Below are 21,332 nucleotides of genomic sequence, written 5' to 3' on the forward strand. Positions count from 1 at the left end.
TTGCCTCCAGGCACTTGGTATGAATTTACACCCCTGGCAGGAGACAGCATGGCAGTGAGGATAAATTAATATCTGTGACATGGTATAACAGGAAATGTTACAGTAAAAAATGAAAGACAAGAAAAAAATTTAAAGGAAAAACAAAAATTGAAATTTTAAGAAAAATATATATAAAAAAATTAAATAACTGTAAATATTTGTAAATAAAAAAATTAGATTTAATATTTATAATAATATGGTGTACTATTCTCAATTGCAAAGCACAACATTATATGCTGACCCCGTAACAGTGGCACTCCATGCATCTACTATAACTAGCTACGTCCTTTGTGTCTAATGATAAATTAATGTGTTAACTTTTTTCTTTCCATCATTGAAGTGTCTATAGTACAGAACCCTCACTTTCCACATATAAACCAATCAAATAGTAAGTCAGCTCACAAAATAGTGAAAATGTCAATAAATATGTCTCCTGTGTAGCTATCTCAATATGAAAGCAGCATTAACAGTCCAGGGAAGTCTGAATAATAAAAGCTAATACCTGGTTATGTATTATGGCGTCTGACTGTCTTATGCTGGTTCCCTGTATAACTGACCCACTCACCTGTTTCAAACAAGACCTTTTGTATGCACTGGTAAATTACTTGTTGCCAGTGCCTCTCCCCCAGTTATCAGGGAAGGAGCACTGACGACAGCTCTGCATGTGTGAATCAGTTGAGTGTACCTAGTAATACAGGAGACCAGTATCAGAGCATCTGGTGAACCAGGCGAATGGAGCATCAAGGGTAAAAAAAAATCTCAGTGTTCAATAATACAATGATTAGAAGGTAACTTATTATATGTTCTTTTTCTTTTAAGGTCAACATTGCTGCTATAATTTTTATTATTATTATTATTATCGTTTATATGGCGCCACAAGTTTTCCGCAGCGCCTTACAAAGTACATAAACAAATAGATTGATTTACAGTGACTTACAGTACAGTACAATACAATACATTACAGGACATGGATAATATACATTGCTACATTCACGACCATAACACCCAGATAAGCAACAATTGCTGAGTGGATACTGGCAGCATCATTAATGCTAAAGATCCTGACGTATGTGCCAGACTTCCAGGTATGAAAAACTTGCAAATACACCTGTATATGTTTACTGTGATTATGTTAGTATACAAATTATTTCCATTTACAATTTTAGACAGATGTAGCAACTCTTGCGCTGATAAACATTTTGGGCGCAATCATTCTTCTGTATGCTTAAGTAGTTTTAAGCTACTGTAATATACAGTAATTATACTGTGCTAAATAAGGGTGTCTACCCAGCAACTCAAGGTTTAAACATGTTATTATTTACTGTGGGCCTGAGGACTTTCTGCAAGAAGGGGTCCAATATATGCAGTGCTGGTGATCTCTCTACTACCACAGTAAGTGGTGATATCACTGTGCACCATTTCTCCATATAATAATTACACAACTTTGCCTATGCATAAATTATACTTACATATTGAGATTAAATTTCTGTTGACGTGCTGAAATAAATATTCTGTGCTTACTATACTACTACAGTAATATGTTTGTTTTCTTTCTCCATTAACAGCAATTATTATGAAATGGCCCCAGAAATTACAATCCAATTGGATATTTCTGTGAGAAACAATACATGTTGGGCCAGAAGACCCATGACCAGGTTCGGACTTTCCCAGTGGGAAGACGTGTAATTCCAGACTGCTTCAAGGCCCCATCCCTTTCTGTGAGGGGACTGAGCTGAGTGGGCCGTGATTAGGAGGGTGGCCTGCCCAGCATGTTCTTCTGCCTGTGACAGACTCTGGCTGGGAGGGGCAGATCCTTGACTTGAGTCCAGAATGCACTGAGAAGACAGGAGCCAGTCAGCAGCACTATGGCTGTCCTTCAGGGCTTCAATGCTGAAGGAAAAGGAGGAAGCCTCAGGCCGGTCCAAAGAAGCTATCTGCGATCCTGGAGAAGAGGTACGGAGCAGGAGGAGGAGGACAGTTCTGTAGAAGGTAAGTAATTAAGAACTAATTATGCTAACTTCCAATTGCTTAATTAGTCATTAGTGTGGGTGTCCAAAGGATTCCAGAGCAAGTGCTGGCACTTTTTCTTTAAAATATGGATTTTAAGAAAAACTGGCCATGCTCTAGAGGAGCTCCTGTGCTCTATACTTTGAGACTGGCCCATCAGTCTGTACGTGCAACAGCAGTCTACAGCCAGGATCGTTTCTGCAGCACCGTCAGAGTGTCCATTAGAAGCTTCAGACAGGCACCCTGCAACCTGTACAGACGATGGAAGCATGCTCAGGATGCTCTGGTCAGCGCTGCACATCCTGATTCTGCTAGCCCCGTCCACTCTGCGCGACATAATGATTTCGGGTGATCAGGGGGTAGGCTGGCAAAGGGCACATTTGAGCCCTGTTACAGCACTGACAAAGTGTTTCTCTGAGCTACTTCTCTCCCTCACTCTGCAGCTCTCCTAGTGGGACTTTAATCTGTGTAAGTTTCTATTTATACCACATCTCTGCTTCTCTTCACTATCACAGATGTACCCTTCATTAATGTCTCAGCCCTGCTTCTCTTTACTGTCACAGATGTACTCTTCTTTGATGTCACAAGTCTGCTTTCCTCTCTTTTTTTTTCACAGATCTCAGTCAGCCGCAGAGTGCGCCAAAAGTGATCATGACATACTCAAAGAGATACACTATGTAGCTACTATATCACTATCAGCGGAACCATATTAAATACCAGGAAGGAAATCCCATAATGTTGCCAGAGTGGAGCATTCACACAGGAGCATTCGCAGGAGAGACTAAAGCAGGAGACGTCTTAAGCTGATAACTTGCTTGCAAGGAACTTTTTGCATCTATTAACATCTGTGTCAGTTGAAAAGACTTTACTAATTACTTAAACCTAGGATCATGCATGGGTGGCAAAATGTACTGATCCAATTGCAGGATGTTGCAGGATATTGCAAAGCCTTTGGTCCTGGCGAACAGAAAAAAGAACTTGATCTACAAGTTTAACATATATATTAATATATTTGTATTAAATTTTTAATACAAACAGACTGAGTCTTTTTGCTTAGATTCAACATTTTTGTTCCCTCTTAACTTTACCGATTCTCACATTCCATAGGGTTTATTACTGTAAAGTGCATAACAAAAATGATAGCACTTTTAGGAAAAGGTAACATACTACAAGTAAGAGTAGCATAAATTACAAAGGGAACATAGACTTAGCATACAAGGGGAACATGTCATTACCAGTCACTGGTTAACCAACCCTAGGGTGTCTGGTCCAAGATCACCTCCTGCTCATGGAGGCTTGTTTCCCAGCATTGCCATTTCACTCAGCTTTTGGTGGTTTGCAGACTTGTTGATTCTCATTGGCTTTACATGGAGCTTTTATGTTCAGTCAGTCCAGCCTATATCCCACACTAGTCCTTACACTTCATTAATCCAGGGTTCAGAGAGTGAGAGCAGACCTCCAGCAATGGCTCTTAAGCAGTCCTATGTCCCAGCCTACAAGGTGTACTTACTATTCATGGCTCCCCAATTGGCATGCCTCAAGCTTCTGGCTGCATCCTCATCGTTCCCCAGCTATCACATGGGCAATTCTTATCTAATCTTCTGGGGCTGGACCATTCCTCAGGCGCTACCACCTCGTTTGAGACCCCCTGCTGGTCCAATCCAAAGACCTACTACAAAAGATAGCGTAATAATTGGGTGATAGGACCAGCCAAGCACTGTTCTGGAATTAACCTATGGACTGCTGAACTGCAGAATATCACTCCCTGGATGACCAGGACTTTCCCCTAGCCTCTTTTGCAGATGACTTTCCCCTAGCCTCCAAGCTTTCAAGCATTCCCTGATAACTCCTCTCTTTCGGCAATGTTATCAAATTGCCAAACTGTCTTCAGTTCCCAAGTATATTACTTAAATACCCTCCATATGTACTGTTCGCTCAAACTTATGCTTATTATCGTTCTAGATACTATATAAAGTTTAGTAAAGAAATGTTAATAAATAAATATACTCAAACAGCTCAGTGACCCCCAGACATTACTGATTGGCTAGATCATATCACCATATTATGCACTTTTCCTTTGCAATCTGTTGTAGGCAATTTGTTGTACTTAACTTTATGTATCAGACACCTGTCTTCCTATTGATTGTAAGCTTACGAGCAGCGCCCTTTACCGCTTTGTCTGTTTATACCCAGTCCTTGTTTTATTACTGTTTCCATCTCAATTGAAAAGCATTGAGTAGTATGCTGACACTATAGAAATAAATGTTGATAATAAATATTTTCAGTTACTAAGAGATATCGATGACGATAATCCATGCTTTCCCACCAATGCTGTTAATTATTTTAATAATTTCTGTCTCCATCAGATACTACTGAAATATATGCATATTAAGCAGGGCACATACTTAATAAGGAGCAAGAGATAAAGAACAGTATATTTCAGTAACAGTTGAAATGTTTTGTGTCTGAATTGCAGTCTGCTGCACATTTTCATTTGTATCTATATCAGGCTTAGCTATAAAGGTGACATTGAGCTAGGTCATATGTTCTCAAGGTGCTCCTTGCTTCATCCTTGCCTGACAAGGAACGAGCTACAATAGCACTGTGCTCCTCTATTATCATTTAATGCTGCTATCATAAAATATTTGTCCAGCAAAGACCTATAGGAACAGTACAGCATTCCTTACATCACGGGAGGAGCTCGTAACACACAGCAAGTATTTTTGTTGACCTCATTTGATACACACTCGGTGGGCTGATGAGAGTTGAACATACGCCTGTTGGTGCATGAATTCACACAACACATGCACAAAAACTGATCATACACATGATATAGAATCATACGCATTTCAATTACGTCTGCACTTGCCATTGAACTGGACTGTAATAGGGCGTTCTCATGCTCTCAGTGTTCAGTAACAATGTCTCAGTGGAAAGCAGGCTATGCAGATCTGGTCTTAAGTTTCAACAAAACATTTTTTGCACCTAGTATGGGATACTGTAGGTGTGCACTAATGATGATAACAAGCATCACAAGGTGCATAAAACTGCATACAGATGAATACAGGTATTTTATCAGTGCATGCAGTTCAGAAGCACCTTACACCCAATTTCCGTGCAACTGTGCATTAAATTCTCGGAGAACAATCCTGACTTTGCATCGATGCACCTGGATCATCTTCCCAGAGCACTTGAAAGTTTATCTACAGAAAATGAATTGGATGGCTCAAGGAAAGTACATGCAATGACCACAATGGGTGACATTTACAGTGTCATCATAACACTGTAATACGCCACCAATAACACAATGTCCTATTAGTTGTGTATGCACGCTCAGTACATTCTCCTGGCATATTATTAATACAGGAGATATGTGTTTATTATGTACAGATGTGTCCTCATACACCATACCGCGCAAGATGCCTGGCACGACTGAGCTGCTCCGAGAAGCATACCGTCTTTTTCTTTAAAGTTTAAGCCCCGACATCCGGCGGAAGGAGCTGTACAGGGGCGGAGGGATCTGACAGAATCCCTCTTCACAACCCAAGACTCCCATAGGGAAGGAGCGGGTTGCGAGCCCCGAGCGGGAGCAATCGCCATCAGAAGATGGCAAATGGTCCCGCAGTCAAGCTCCGAAAATATTGTATATTCGGAGCTTGTTGAATTCTGTCCCCATACTAGTGAAAGCGGCCATTCCGGGAGAGAAAGGCGATATCTGTGATATGGCCTGAACACTTCATTTCTACAGGTGAAAATGTTAATTTGTGGTGTGTGACAGATGGAAGCACTCACCTGTGTTTGTACATACATTGGTGGCAGTGAAGTATGTATATTTGCTATATACACGTAGCGGTATAGCAGCGGTGGTTTAGTGCATCCTTCTAGTATTGAGGACAGAGCTGAAGACATGCGGTATGGCCGCACATGCACAGCTGTGCACAAGATACCAGATCATGCATCTGGCAGTCCAGGGTCCTAGTGCCGGACAGAGATGGTCTCTCCTAACACCCCCCTCACTCCTGACTGTCTCTGGTTACACTTACAACACATTTGGATGCTTCATGTGTAACCAAAAACACAAGAGGGTATAAACAAGCACAGTATAATAGATCAACATTTCAAACACATTCCTGCCCAAAATTTCATAAGAAGTTATTTAGTTCATATGACGTCAAACCTCTGGAAAACATATCAGCAAGATTCTCTTCACTTACTATACATTTCACACTAACCAATTGCAAATGCAGCTAGGAGATGTCTGACACATTCTGCATTTGCATATGGGATGGACGGATTTGCACAACAGCTTGTGTGCGGCTGTGCAAATCCGTCCCATCTCTGAATCAGGCCCTCGGTTCACACATAGAGCGGGATGCACTAAGCATTGCATCCATGATGCGGCACATTCCGCCAGGGTCGGATTAACAATGTGGCAGGTGGAGCGGCAGTTCCAGGCCTCCAATGCAAATAGGCCCACATGAACCAGTGTAGTGTAGATTATGTTGATATTGACAGGATGTTTTTCCTGTCACCAGCAGCAGCACTGCACATCCCCGCCCTCTGAGGTGTGCACTGAAATGATAAAGAAAGCATAAACCGAGCTGCTGGTGGAAATGGACACAGGACAGCTCTCACATCATACATGTCTGCTCTCCCAGAAGTCTCGGGAGGCTCACAATTTTTCGGATAACCCCCCGCACCCCTGGTACAGTAGGCATTTCTCCCGCATTCTGCCCACTTCTTAGTGAAGTGGGCAGAATGGGTAGAGTTTCCACGGCAATCGCGGGTCCCTGTGTAGGGGTGGGGCTTAATGACGTGATTCTTCAAGAATCGCATCATTTAACCCCACCCCCTATTTAAATTTGCACCAAACGTGACAATTTACATCGGAGGGGGTGGGGCATAATGACGCAAACCATCAGGCCCCACCTGCTTCTCCTCCCCGGGCTTCTCCCGGGGAGGAGAAAAAAAAGTAGGCAAGTATGTGTCAGATACACCTACAGGTTGGTGTAATGTCTGGTGCTGCTGTGTGTATGTGTTGTGATCTTACCCTGGGGCTGTATGTATGTATTGTATATATCTATATATATATAGACAGATATAAACAATGGAAGCAGGACTCGCACTCAGATTATATCCAATGTGCCTTTATTTGTTGTAGATACCGGATTCAAGGTGAAATGATAGGCGGCACTCCAGGTCTTAAGCTGGGGCTCTTTTAACGATGTGTACCCAGCCGATGTCGCGTCCCGGGCTCAGTACGTGCATACACACTTGCCGATGTCGGGAGCGATGGCGTGACGGCCATGTTGCATTCGGCACACTAGACGATGTGCCCGTTATGTTGGCCAATCTGGCCGGATCAGACGACATATCGTCTAGTGTGTACCCAGCATAATAGATAAATGTGATGTCACCATACACCATTGTTTCAGAACCAACAAACATTCTTTTTTCAAAGTAACGTGTACACACATATATCCCTCTCTTTTTCTGCTGCTCTGTCTGGCTCCAATATATTTATTTATATATATTAAAAAAGATGGACACTCTGATAATCCAATGTCCAGTGGTAGGATGTCAGAAATGAATAAAGGTTTAAGCTTAATAAACACTTTGGCGGTCACATAGTCACTATGTCTGTGGTTAACATGTCAACATTCACAATGGGGACTAGAGCTTGGAGAGCTATATGGAAGGCTTCACAAGCCCCCTGTGCTGTATAGAGTACCTCAGCACCTCCCCTGCACTGTGTGATGTCACACCCTACCGCACCCAACTGTACAGCACACAGAGGCAGAGCAACTCTGTGACGGCGGCTCCTCGCCACTGACTGGCTGAGACCTGAGGTGATTATTCGGAATTATTGTCAGGTCTTTTTATAATATATGCCGGCTCTGGAGGCGTTATTCATGTATTTATATGTATGTTGTATTTATATGTATGTGTGTATATATACAAATATATATGTATGTATGTGTGACAGTGCATATTTATGCCTAGATGTGGGAGATCTGGCATAGTAAGGGGTATTATAGAACTCTAATATGTATCTATATGTAATTGGCAGTGACATACTATGCGCTAAGGAGACAATTTTTCATATCCCACATTTTAAATGAGGATGGGATATGATATTATTGCCTAAATTAGCAACGTGACAATAAAAATTTTCATGCAAATTTAAGAAGAATCTCTTGCCGGGACACGGTCTCCGTCTGTGCGCTTACTGCGCATGTGCTGTCATCAGCCTGAGCATGCATCATCAGGGGCAGATGGTGAGGGATTCAGAGGATCCCTCTCCAAACACACATACAAATTTATGGGGTCTGTTTTCCAGTCGGAAATGGAGGGACCACGGCAGATATGGGATACAGACTTATAGAAATATGGCAATAATCAGTGAACAATTTTAGATTATTTTATTTTTTTTATCTAAACTATTCTAGCGTTTAAGGAAAGACAGACAATACAGTTCACACCCTTTAACATAAAAATAAAAAATTGATGTTTCAATGTAAGCGCTATCTATGCCCTCAATAGAACTAGCCACACCCCTTATGCAGACCACCAGCACATCACTAGTCACACCGCCGCAGCACTGATCACATCCTCTGCAGCGGCACACAATAGGCCTTTCATAAATCTCAACTCCAGGCCCATATGAACCTTAATCTGCCACTCCATTCCGCCACTTATCGGGTACATACTATCGTTAATTACACTGGTATGTACCTAGACATGCAATCACAATCGCAAAGTACAGCGCTCTCTATAAGAGCTGTCCTTTGCAATAGAGAGACTTCCGAGGTTACGACCCATAAGTCTCTCTGGCGTCCTTCTGCGCATATGCAGGGTGATGTGTGCGCCGTAAGGAACACTGGAGCACTCAGTGCAGGACACAAAAAAAAGCATATAGGCTTCTATTGGGTTACACCATCTGAAGATGGCGTTGCCCACCGGATCAAAGGTCTGGAATGTATCGCATTCCTGAGCTTGGTACATATGGAAAATTGGTCCAAATTCCAAAAATGGTAGTTTTTGGATTTTTGGCTGTATTTTACTTTTTGTACATCCTGTCCAAAGTCTCCTTCAGCCACAAAATCTCTTTGTCTGATTCTGTGAGTACTATATGCTTAGCTCAGGTAGTAAACAAGGCAACAGTAGGCTGTTTTGTGCTAGACCAAATGATGGCTGCGCCCACTAATATAAGCAGGTATCCAGTGTAGGAACTCCTATCCCCATTCGGCATCACAGAAAGCTTGTAGATCCATACATCCAGTTTTCTTAAACTTTAGTTCCAAGGAACTTGTATCTTTCAGGTATCTCACAAACTCTTATCAGTAATCCAATGCTCTTATCCAGGATTGATAACAAATTGGCTGACACTACTGACTGCATGTGTGATGTATGAAGTGTAATAATGCTCGCATACATTAAAGGCATTTTGATAAGAAACTCCTTTCTTTTCCTCCATCTCTACCAGTTGGACACAGATTTTGCTATATTTATACTTTTGTCAATTGCTGTACTGACTAGTTTAGCATCTGCCATGCAAAATTTATTGAGCTTCAGCTCAATGTACCCTTTTTTGTCAAAAGTAACAGTCCCAGCATTCAAATGTTCCTTGATTCCCAGACCTAGAAGTTGGTAAGCTCATCTAAGATCTTTCAGTTTGAACTTGTTACATAGCAACAATTTGTCTTGGCATGTGGAAGCTGGTAAGTCTAATGACTGTCCTAGCAAGCAGTAAGACTACTCTTACTTCATTGTTCAGTTGCCCCAGTGACATTTTTTTGGGGGGATAAATTGGCTGAAAGGCATGTGGTGATATACAGATTGTCAAGTCTTTTGAAACTGTGCATGTAACTGTGGGCCTGTTTCAGCATGGATCACTATTTTGCAAAAGCGCACGCAACGCGGTTGCTAATATTAGTGGTGATATGCAAATGCATTGCGATCGCAGTATAACATTGCAATCACAGCCTCACATAAGGACGCCCACTTTCCCTAGTCTCACATTTGTAATACTTAGCAATATAGTGAAACAATCAGTAACATCGAGTAACATTGGACCCATACGCACACTTGCACAAGCCCAGACCTTACTCAGAAATTGCTAACAGCCACGCACGCTATCAGTGCTATGGTGCGTATGGCATTGCAGTGCCTAATTTATGCACGCCCCTGCAACGGCGTTGAAAGACAGGCACTGGCACGCCTGCGTTTGCCCGACCACCCCCCAGTCACCACCCACAAATGACACTTCCTGTCAATCACTCTGCTATGGGTCTGTGTAGCCTCTGCAATCGCATTCCCAAATGCAATAGCTAGTTTGCGCACGTGCACTGTGATTCATATGCATGTGCAGAACGCAACAACTGTCCGATCGCGTGCGTATTAGTAACTGCGATCCTTGCTGAATCAGACCCTGTGTTCCAAGATAAGGAAATCTAATACAATTTCTTGATTCTACATTGGCAGATGTTAATAACCAATGTGGATGGCTTGGATAGCATCAAGACCAAAGTAATGGGAAAATGTGTAAATGGGTTAAGCTTGAATATGATAGCATAAATAGTACCATAGAGTTTTCTGGGTAATTGTATCAGATTTCCCATAACCACCTGTGAGCAAAGAAGTTACTTCATTTTGAGAAAACTTTTGTAACTATATGGGTTCTCTCAGTCTGATGCATAGTTGTATGCGAGTCTATTTTTAGCACTGTGCATCTATGGGCAATTCCGAGTCATGTGCATCTCAGTAGAAACTCTACATACAGCTGAATGGTTGTAATGGGGATGATAATAGAGCAGTCGCACATGAGATGGATTTCTTAGACCAGGTAAAGGGCTGGGGTAAGCGCTCTGATAATGAATAATGATGATGACAAGCACTTAGATTGGGGCGGTGCGGCAGCAAAGATGCGTGTAACTCGGCATATGAGCTAATAAGCGGCCTGAACCATTACGGATTGCTATTGCGATAACCTACGCAGATGGGCAATTGTTGCGTACTGCGCATGCATCGTAGTGCGCGTGTGCATAGGCACCACTGCAATCGCAGAGACCACGCAGACCCATCGCAGAGTGATTGACAGGAAGTAAGCGTTGGGGATGTTGATGGGGGGTTGGTCAGCAAAACGCAGGCGTGCCAGTGCACTCGAATGCCATTACTGGGGTGTGCATAAAATTGCCACTGCGATGGCATACACAGCTTGAGCTCTCACTGCATACAGGAAAGTTAGCAATTTCTGAGTAACATCTGACCTTGTGTAATTGTGTGTGAGACTCCGATGTTACTTGACGGTACCTATGTTTTCGCAGACTTGCAAGGTATCATGGATGTGAGTAAGGGGAAGTGGGCGTCTATATGTTGGCCTGTAACAACATTGCAATTGCATTCATTTGCATATTTTCACAGCGGGTCTGCGTGCGTAATCGCAGCTGCGATCACAATAGTGATCCATAGTGAATCAGGCCCTTGGTCCCATGCATGTACTGTGAATTCAATAGCATCTGACTTGCGTACATTTCTGAAATGACATCAGAGGACCTGATTCAGAGTCACGTGCAAAGCGGTCAACTGTGTGCCTACACTGCATGCTTGAAAACAGATGCCGATCTCCACCTGTTTTCAGAGCTGGCCTCATCTACATATCTAATTGTGAAAGTTGCCATCATCATTATCAGTACACTTTTACATCAGCCATCAGGAGCACCGAGAGGGGATGGGGACCAGGTACTAAATACCCGGGACTGGGCTTGTTAGAGGATCTCGGTTCAGCTGTTAAGGGGGACATCGTCCCCCTGAGTGGCCTCCCATCACCTCTTGTACAGCAGTGAGGAGTAGGGGACATGAGGGCAGGTGGTCTGTGCACTCAGGATGAAGTCTCTCCCCATAGGTGCCAGCTGCTGTGGGCATGTGATCTGCCGACCTGTGCCTGCATCAACTGCGGCGCTGCACATACTATTTTTTCCGTATTTTAAAATGTTTCCACCTCCCCGTTTTGACAATGACCCGTCTCAGTACCAGGGCCTATGGCTGCTTTCTACGGCCCTGCCAGCCATACATTAGGTGCAAAATATCCATCTGAAATCAGATGAATCTCTGCAAAATGCCCACATCTGAACAGCTCACAATTCTGTCCCACGCCCATGGCACACATATATGGATAACTATGTGTGAATTCCCTGATGCAGCCCAGTCAGGGCCGGTGCTAGGGTGTTTGGCGGCACCCTGCAAACTATAAATTTGCACCCTTCCATTTTATATGAAGGGATAGCATGCAAAAAGGGGTGCGGTCTTACAAGGAAGGGGCGTGGTCACACAATAGTACCCCCAATTCAAATTACGCCACACGGTAACACAATCTTATTCACATTATACGCACATAGTGCTCCTGAATCACATTACACCATTGTAGTGTCCCTTATTAATGTTATGACACACAGTAGTGCCCCTTATTCATATTATGTCACACAGTAGTGTCCCTTATTCACGTTACGCCACACAGTAGTAATGCCCTTTATATACATAAAGCCACAGTAGTAGTGCTCCTTATACATATAATGCCACAGTGGTAGTGCCCCTTATACACATAATGCCCACAGTAGTGCCCCTTATATACAGTGCCCACATTAGTGCCCCTTATACACAATGCCCACAGTACTGCCTCTTATACACATAATGCCAACAGTAGGAGTGTCCCTTAAACATAATGCCCACAGTAGCAGTGCCCATTACACAATACCCAACAGTAGCAGTGCCCCTTACACATAATGTCCACAGTAGTAGTACCCTTACACAATGCCCACAGTAGTAGTGCCATTTAAATGCCCACAATAGCAGTGCTCCATGTACAATGCCACAGTAGTAATACCCCTTATACAATGCCCACAGTGGTAGTAATACCACATACAATGCCCACAGTAGTATTGCCCACTTACACAAAGCCCACAGTAGTAGTGCCCCTCACACAATTCCCACAGTAGTAGTGCCCCTTATTATTATTAATTATTATTATAATTTATTTATATGGCATCACAAGTGTTCTGCAGCGCCCTACAAAGTACAAAAATAAATAAGGGTACTGCTTAATAGGGGAAGCATAAGACCCCTATATGCTTGAAACTGTGCCTTTCAAAAAAGGTTATTGATTGTTATTAATTCAATAAATGTTATGGTTTTACACTATATTTGTTTTCCCCTGCTTTGTTTTTATATAACACATCCGTGAGTACATTGATGCAGAGGGGTAAAAGTGTGAACCTACAACCTATACCATCAGAGAGACCAGGCTATGAAAGGTTCCCACGGAGATGCTCAAACAGGATGTGCTGATGTACCTAAAAAAGGAACATTTGAGCTATAGAAAAGTGACTATATGAGTTTATTTATTGCATCTCATTCTTTTTATTGCAACTTATTTTGTTTACTATCGATTACATTTATTCAGTTGGATTGTTTTAAATAACATCAAACCTGTCCCTAAAAAGAGCGCTTGAAACCATTTAATATTGCATAGATTCTTTGTGAGTGATGTACATCACACAGGTTGCTTGCTGCCTATTGTAGCGTGGACCGCAAACGAACATAATTTATTTTATAAAAATAAATAAGTTGACCAGTGACTTACAGTACAATACAATACAGGACAAGGACATGGATAATATACATTAGCGAACATAACACCCAGATAAGCAACAGAGAAAAGCAACCAAGTGTTAGGTGCCATAGTGCCCTAGTGGGGAGTAAGAAGTAGATGAAAGTATAGAAGAAGAAGCACAAGATGGTAGAGGGCCCTGCTCGTAAAAGTTTACATTCTAAAGGGGAGCAATGCGGACAAAATCTTGGAGGCGGGAGTGAGAGGAAATAATCAATTGGCATGAGAGGCAGCGTGCATTTGTTGAACAAAGAGGGCAGACAGGAGAGTGAAGGGAGATGATGTCCGAGATGTGAATGAGAGAGGAATAGGGCTTTGTAAGTGAGTGTGAGAACCTTGAATTGAGTTCTGAAAGGAAAGGGGAGCCAGTGGAGAGCTTGTAGGAGAGGGAAGGCAGATGCAGAGGGGAGAGAAGAGAGTTGGGGAGGCCAGATAAGATGAGGTTACTGTAGTCCAATCTTGAGATGACCAATGAGTGTATGAGGGTTTTAGTAGTGTCCTGGGTGAGAAAGGGTCTAATCTTGGAAATATTTTTAAGATGAAAACGACAGGACTGTAAAGGTGCCCACACATATACCGATGTGCTCACGATACGATTTTATGGCCAATTTCCTCATGAACTTTCACGGGAGCTCCCTTGCCGTCGTTATCACGATTTTGGAAAAAAGACACCCAATCTGTCTTACGATCTCATGATCTATCGGATCGTACGCATAATGAGATTGGCCATAACAAATCGTGAGTTGAAAAAAAAAATAAAACAGGCTCTTGACTATTGGTGGGAAATTTAAATAGCCATAACAATGGGAGGGGCTAGCTAGGGAGTATAAACAGCAGGCGTCCTTTAAACTCTGTGTACATTCTGCTCTGCTAGTAGATGAGGCTAGGTGTATTCCTGCTGAATCCTGTACATTGCTACTGTGCTCTTTGTATTTGGCTTGCCTTATACAAAGTTTATTCTACCTGCAAGTGTGTGCTACCTACCTGCATTCTATCCTGTTCCTGAATTCTGTACTGATGCGTCCCTATCAGTATAAAGTGTTGGTCGCTGAAGCTGGGGTCCGGGAGATTAGGAAGAGGGCCCAGCAAAGAAGGACGAGAGCATGCTGGACTAAGGAGTGGCTGCTACAAAGGGATACCCGCTCTCACATGTCCCTGCTGATGGAGATCAAGGAGAACAACCCGGACGACTATCAGAACTACCTGCGCATGGATGATGCCAGCTTCCAAGAATTGCTGCATCTGGTGACCCCCCACATCAAGAGACAGGACACAAGGTGGCGGAGGGCAATCCCTGCTGAAGATAGACTGGTGGCTACCCTAAGGTACCTGGCTACAGGAAGGTCACTGGAAGACCTGAAGTTTGGGACACTCATCTCACCTCAGTCCTTGGGCGTCATCATTCCGGAAACCTGCAAAGCCATCGCAAAAGTGCTACAGTACCATTATTGCAAGGTAAGTTAAAAAAAAACACCACACTTTGTTTTCTTGTGTAAAGAAAATTTATTTTTAATTTTTTTCTAAAACAAAGAAAAAAATATCCTTCATTTAGTACAATGTGCACTGACCTGCAGGCAACTGAAAGTGTGCACTAAACTGTGTGCAAAATACTTTGTTCATAACAACTTTACAAAAGAACATTATCACCAAATTTAATAAATCCCAATAGGTAGCCGGCTGTATGTGATAGGGTGGGTCAGACGCCAGTTTGAACAGGCCAATACACACATGGCACAAGTACACATTATGGCCCCGGCTTCCAGCAATGTGTACTTGTGCCATGTGCGTAGTGACCTTGTCCAAATGGCGTCATCACCACCCTATACCATGCAGCAAGCACCTATTAGAACTCATAAAATTTGGTGACATTAAAAGCAAGACAAAAAAACAACCAAATTAAATATCACCAAATTGTATGAATCCCAATAGGTAGCCGGCTGTATGTGATAGGGTGGGTCAGACGCCAGTTTGAACATGCCAATACACACATGGCACAAGTACACATTGTGGCCCCGGCTTCCAGCAATGTGTACTTGTGCCATGTGCGTAGTGACCTTGTCCAAATGGCGTCATCACCACCCTATTCCATGCAGCAAGCACCTATTAGAATTCATAAAATGTGGTGATATTAAAAGCAAGAAAAAAATTACATCTCTGTATATTGGGGCGACTCATCTGCTGCATCCAGCAGAGCATTATACAAGGTGGTGCTGGTGCTTGGTGTGCTTTGTGGGGGAGTAATATCTAATTGGGCAGGGGGGGGCGGACATACCTATTTGGGGCAGGGGAAAATAGCATTGGATCTGCAATGTATGTAGAATTTGAGATATTTTTGCTCATACAGCGACTCAAGAGGTCGTAGTTTAACCTTAAAAAATTTCTTTGGATATCTGCATCCAGATTTCTCAATGTGCTGTTCACATGAGCTGTGAAATGATCTATTGCATCTGGGGGTTTATGCAGCAGCCGTTCTGCGTTTTCTAAAAAATGGTCCTCACGTTCTGTAAAACTCTCCTTTCTGCCTTGTTTTTTTTTCTTTTTTTGGGGTTGTCGAGAAGATGAGGGTCCAGGTGGAAGTTGAGTTTCCACTTGTGTGCTATTCTCCGGATCACTGTCACCACCGAGCAGACTGTTGTCCGGTGTGGATGTTAAATCAGGGTCTTGGGTGGGAGTCTATATAGAGAAAAAAGATATAAAAAATATTATAGTCATGTTTTAACATCTTTTTTACTATTTTTACAGTTCCTTAATGTGGGGGCACACATTGGTGGGCAGTGGGAGCTTAATGCATGACCCAGCCATCACCCACCTCAATACGGCGGGCGGTGGCTGGGTCATGCATTTATTACCTGGGGGCACACATTGGTGGGCAGTGGGAGCTTAATGCATGACCCAGCCATCACCCACCTCAATACGGCGGGCGGTGGCTGGGTCATGCATTTATTACCTGGGGGCGCACATTGGTGGGCAGTTGGAGCTTAATGAAAGCCACAGCCACCGCCCACCTCAATACGGTGGGCGGTGGCTGGGTCATGCATTTATTACCTGGGGGCACACATTGGTGGGCAGTGGGAGCTTAATGCATGATGACCCAGCCACCGCCCGCCTCAATACGGCGGGCGGTGGCTGGGTTATGCATTTATTACCTGGGGGCACACATTGGTGGGCAGTGGGGAGCACATATTGGTGGTCAGTGTGGTTGTATTAAACTACCAATACTCACCAAAACTTGTCCAAAAAAACACTTCAGTGTGCAGGCTCCCAAAGTGCGACTGTCTTGCTCCATACATGATGCTGCACAAGATGATGATGGGGCGTGTCCAGGCTCCTGTCAGTCAAAATCTGCGTTGTGTGATGAATCGTACAATTCATCGTGAGGAAAAAACCCCTCACGATCGGCTTCCATCATGTTCATGGTTGGCTAATCTGCCCTACAGCACGGCAGATCAGAAGATGCGATATACGATGAGCGGGGACGCGCATCGGCATTGTGCTCGTCAGTATAAACTCACGATTTGTACTTTTTTTACCCGATTTGTCGTCACGATTCGTCAAAATCGGCCAAATAGTGTAAAATGTCGCTATGTGTGTGGGCACCTTAAGAGATTCTGGATATGTGGTTTGAAGTAGAGGAAGTAATCCAGAATAACTCCAAGACAGCGCACTTTGAGGCTAGAGGAGATAGTTGTGCCACCAATTGCTATAGAAATGGTGGGAAGTGCCGTATTTTGGGGGGTGGGAAAATGATCAGCTCAGTCTTAGACATATTAAGTTTAAGAAATCGCTGGGACATCCAGGAAGAGATAGAAGAGATACAGTTGGAGATACGAGTGAGGAGAGGTCAGGGGAGAAAAGGTAGATCTGATTATCATCAGCATAGAGATGATATTGGAGGTCAAAAGAGCTGATGAGTTCACCTAGTGAGGACATATAAAGTGAGAATAGGAGAGGTCCAAGAACAAAACCTTGGGGAACTTCTGTAAGAGGCTGTGGGGGGGAAGAGGAGTCATGAGAGGACACAGAGAAGGATCGGTCAGAGAGGTAGGAGGATAGCCAGGAGAGGGCAGTGTCACATAGACCAATGGAGTGAAGGAGTTGCAGAAGGAGATGGTGGTCCACAGTGTCAAAAGTGGCAGAGAGGTCAAGGAGAATGAGCAGAGAGTAGTGACCCTTGGATTAAGCAGCAAGGAGGTCATTGCTGACTTTTGTGAGGGCAGTTTCAGTGGAGTGGAGAGAATGAAAGCCAGACTGAAAAGGGTCAAGGAGGGGGTGGGAGAAAAGAAAGGTGGTAAGGCAGTTTGTAAACAATAAGCTCAAGGAGCTTGGAGGCAAAAGGGAGGAGAGAGATGGGACAGTAGTAGGTTTTTTAAGAATGGGGAGGTAGTGGAGGACACGTGAAGGAATGGGGTCAAGGGGGGAAGTGGAAGGGGGGGGACCAGATGAGGGACATGACTTCCTCTCCAGATACAGGGGAGAAGGATGTCAGAGTCTGTAAAAAGGATGGGGAGGGGTGATCTGTGAAAGGAGAAGGTGAGAGCTAGAGGACTGGTGGGATATGAAGTCCTGACGTATGGAGTCAATTTAGATGTAAAGTAGGGAGCAAAGTCAAGGGCGGAGAGCGAGGAGGGGAGGTGAGGAGGGGGTGGGTGGAGGATGGAGTTGAAAGTGGTGAAAAGACGCTGGGGATCTGAGGCCTGAGAGAAGATGAGGTTCTTGAAATATGACTGTTAGAGAGGGAAAGGGCAGCACTGTAGGATGGATATTTACTTTTGGACAGAGTAATTCACTTTGACCTGCGGGACAGGTCCATTATTTGCACCAGAGACATAGGACCTCATTCAGAGTTGGTCGTAAGCGGCCGCTCAGTCGTACGCAACTGATGTTTCCAAACCACGCATGCGCACGGTTAGTTGTGCGCATGTGCGTACAAGGCTTTGCGATCCAAAATGCTGTAGATCGTATGGCTTACGAGCAGGAAGTGACTTCCGAGAGTTGATTGACAAGAAAGGCCATTTGTGGGTGTTGACAGGGGTGGTGGTCTGAAAACGCAGGCGTGCCTCAGCGTTTTGAGGGCGTTTTATGGGCGTATATAAATTACCTGCTACGACCGACATAGAAGGCCGGATGTAGTAAAACGTCACTCTGCAAGCAGGTACGAGGCCTGGCTGATCGTCCAGCTTGAGGTTGGGTACATTCTCTCGCAAGCCCCAGAGTATAATCGATACTATCGAATGTTATTGATGTTAGGATTGATGTTTCTATTTTGAGCAACACAATGCAAGCAGCTAATAATCGTTTGTTGAAGCTAATAACACTGCTAATTGGCTTGTAATTGATTCAGCTGCGTTTGCATTAGCGAATAATAAGAATAAATATATTTCATGGGGATGGCTCATTCTATGCAGTTTTTTGTAAATTTTTGGTGTAATTTGCACACAACACAAGCGGCCGCAACCATCAGAAGAAAATTAACATACAGCGACTGACAATGACTGACAACGATTGACTCGATCGCTAGCTGCAATCACTCGCTAGCTAGAGGAGGTGCATTATTCACGTATGGGCGTCACTTTGGTTGCGACCGACCGGCCATGTGATTGCTTCCTTTTTCAGTTTCTCGGTCGTTAGGCGTACGACCGAGCGGCCGCTTACGACCGACTCTGAATGAGGTCCATAATCTCATGGGACACAAATATACCAGAGGACAGAAGGACCCCTACCCCACCACCTGTGAGGCTCCCAGAGGAGAGAGCTGCAGGGGAAGTTGTGTCAGAGGGTGAAATCCAGGTTTCAGTAATGACTAGGAGATACAAGTTTTTGGAGATGAATAGGTCATGGGTGGGAACACGTTTATTACAGACTGATCTGGCATTCCAGAGGGCACAGGATAGAGAAACAGTGTTTGTGGGAGAGATGTGAATGATATTATCAGGGTTGCTGTAGCGAGAAGGTGAGTTTAATTTGGGTGACAGAGATGAATGCAGTGGAGAGATAGTGCGGGTACCAGTGCTGGGAAGGGTGGTTGGTAGGGAGGAAGTTTAATACAATGTGCATGAAGGTGGGGTGGGGTGACATGGAGAGGAGGTTTGGAGGAGGATTAGCAGTGGGGTAGTAGGACCCAGGAGGGGTAGAAGAGAATGGAAGTAGAGTAATGGGAGAGGAGAGGGAGGAAGGCAGACAAAGGAGGAGAGATAAAGGAAGGAGGAGGTGCAGAAGACCAGGGGGAACTGATGAAGGTGGAAGAAGATGGCAGAGCAGAGGATTAGGTAGACACTGAGTGGAGGGGGAAGTGAAAGAACACATGATAATGGTGTGGATGAGTTGAATAGGGGGAGGAAAACTAAAAATGTAGAAATAAAGTATGAATGTGAGAGAAAGTACAGGAGAATAGCAGAGAAGCAAGTAATAGTACAGTGGAGGAAAAGGTGCCTGCACAATGACCTAACTTTATTATTGAGCAGAGGAAAAGTGGAGATTTAATGGGGAAGAAATGGAATATTAAAGTAAACTGTATTAGAAGACAGATGGCAAGCTAGGCAAAGAACTAAAATAGGAAGACATTATTTCTAAGAAATAAACTGAAAATGGCACAGAATACAGTATGCTAAGAGGTATTTGTGAAACCAGAGAGCCAGCATAAATATTAGCAAGTAAAGTGTAAGTTCTTATAGTGAGCAAACAGAGTCCAGTGATGAATGTCCTGGTTATTCAGAAAGCAGTTACTTGTAGTGAAGAGATTGTGAACTTACAATTCTTGATTATACTTTGTCCAAATGTTCTTGTTTTAGAATGGTTTGAAGTTAGAGTGTTCTCCTTCTGTTTAACTTCGGTTTAATGCCGGTATAATGCAGAATTTGGTTAGAAATGTTAAGAGCACTTTTAAAATTATGCACTTAGAAATATTATGCACTTACACATAATGCCCACAGTAGTAATGCCCCTTACACATTATGCCACACAGAAACACACACAACAGAGCACCTAAATGTGCTCCTCGCGCTTGGCACTATGGGAGAGACGTCATGACATCTTCCCCTACACACACTGCGGTGTAAGCATGAAGGCGGAGCTCAGAAGTGGGCTCCAGCCTCCAGCTGCAGGGCCGGTGCCACAGGGCACCCAGTGGTAACAAAATGTCAGTGGGAGCCCAGCAAATGAAGAAGGGGATGGAGCCTCTCCAGCCCAGTGTCTCCCAGGTTTACCGCATCGGGCCGGCCCAGTTACACTTATATAGCTTATATAGTATTTTTGATTTTGCTACAGTGTGCTGGGGGCATATCCCTTTTTTCTGTGTTTAGTGTAAACCCCGCTCTTTACAAGCACCTGTGGTATGTCATTAAGCTGATTTGAGCAACTACCATATTTTTTGTTTGCAGTCTGGAAAGGCATGAAGGGAGTCAGCATTAGGAGGAGGTGCTGATCCTTATAGTGCCATGTGGAGGTTTTTTGGGGTACTAATTAAGATACCTGTGGTCAAGTATGGATATACATTAAAACCTGGACTGTTAGGGTACCTTGAGGACCGAGTATGGGAACCTCTATTCTAGCCACAATTTCCCCAACTAACTTTGCATTTGCATCAGCTGTACAAGAACAGATGGGCCACTATATTATATTTGGA

This window comes from Taudactylus pleione, unplaced genomic scaffold, assembly GCF_031769625.1.
Source record: "Taudactylus pleione unplaced genomic scaffold, aTauple2 ptg000111l, whole genome shotgun sequence".
NCBI classification, from domain to species: domain Eukaryota; kingdom Metazoa; phylum Chordata; class Amphibia; order Anura; family Myobatrachidae; genus Taudactylus; species Taudactylus pleione.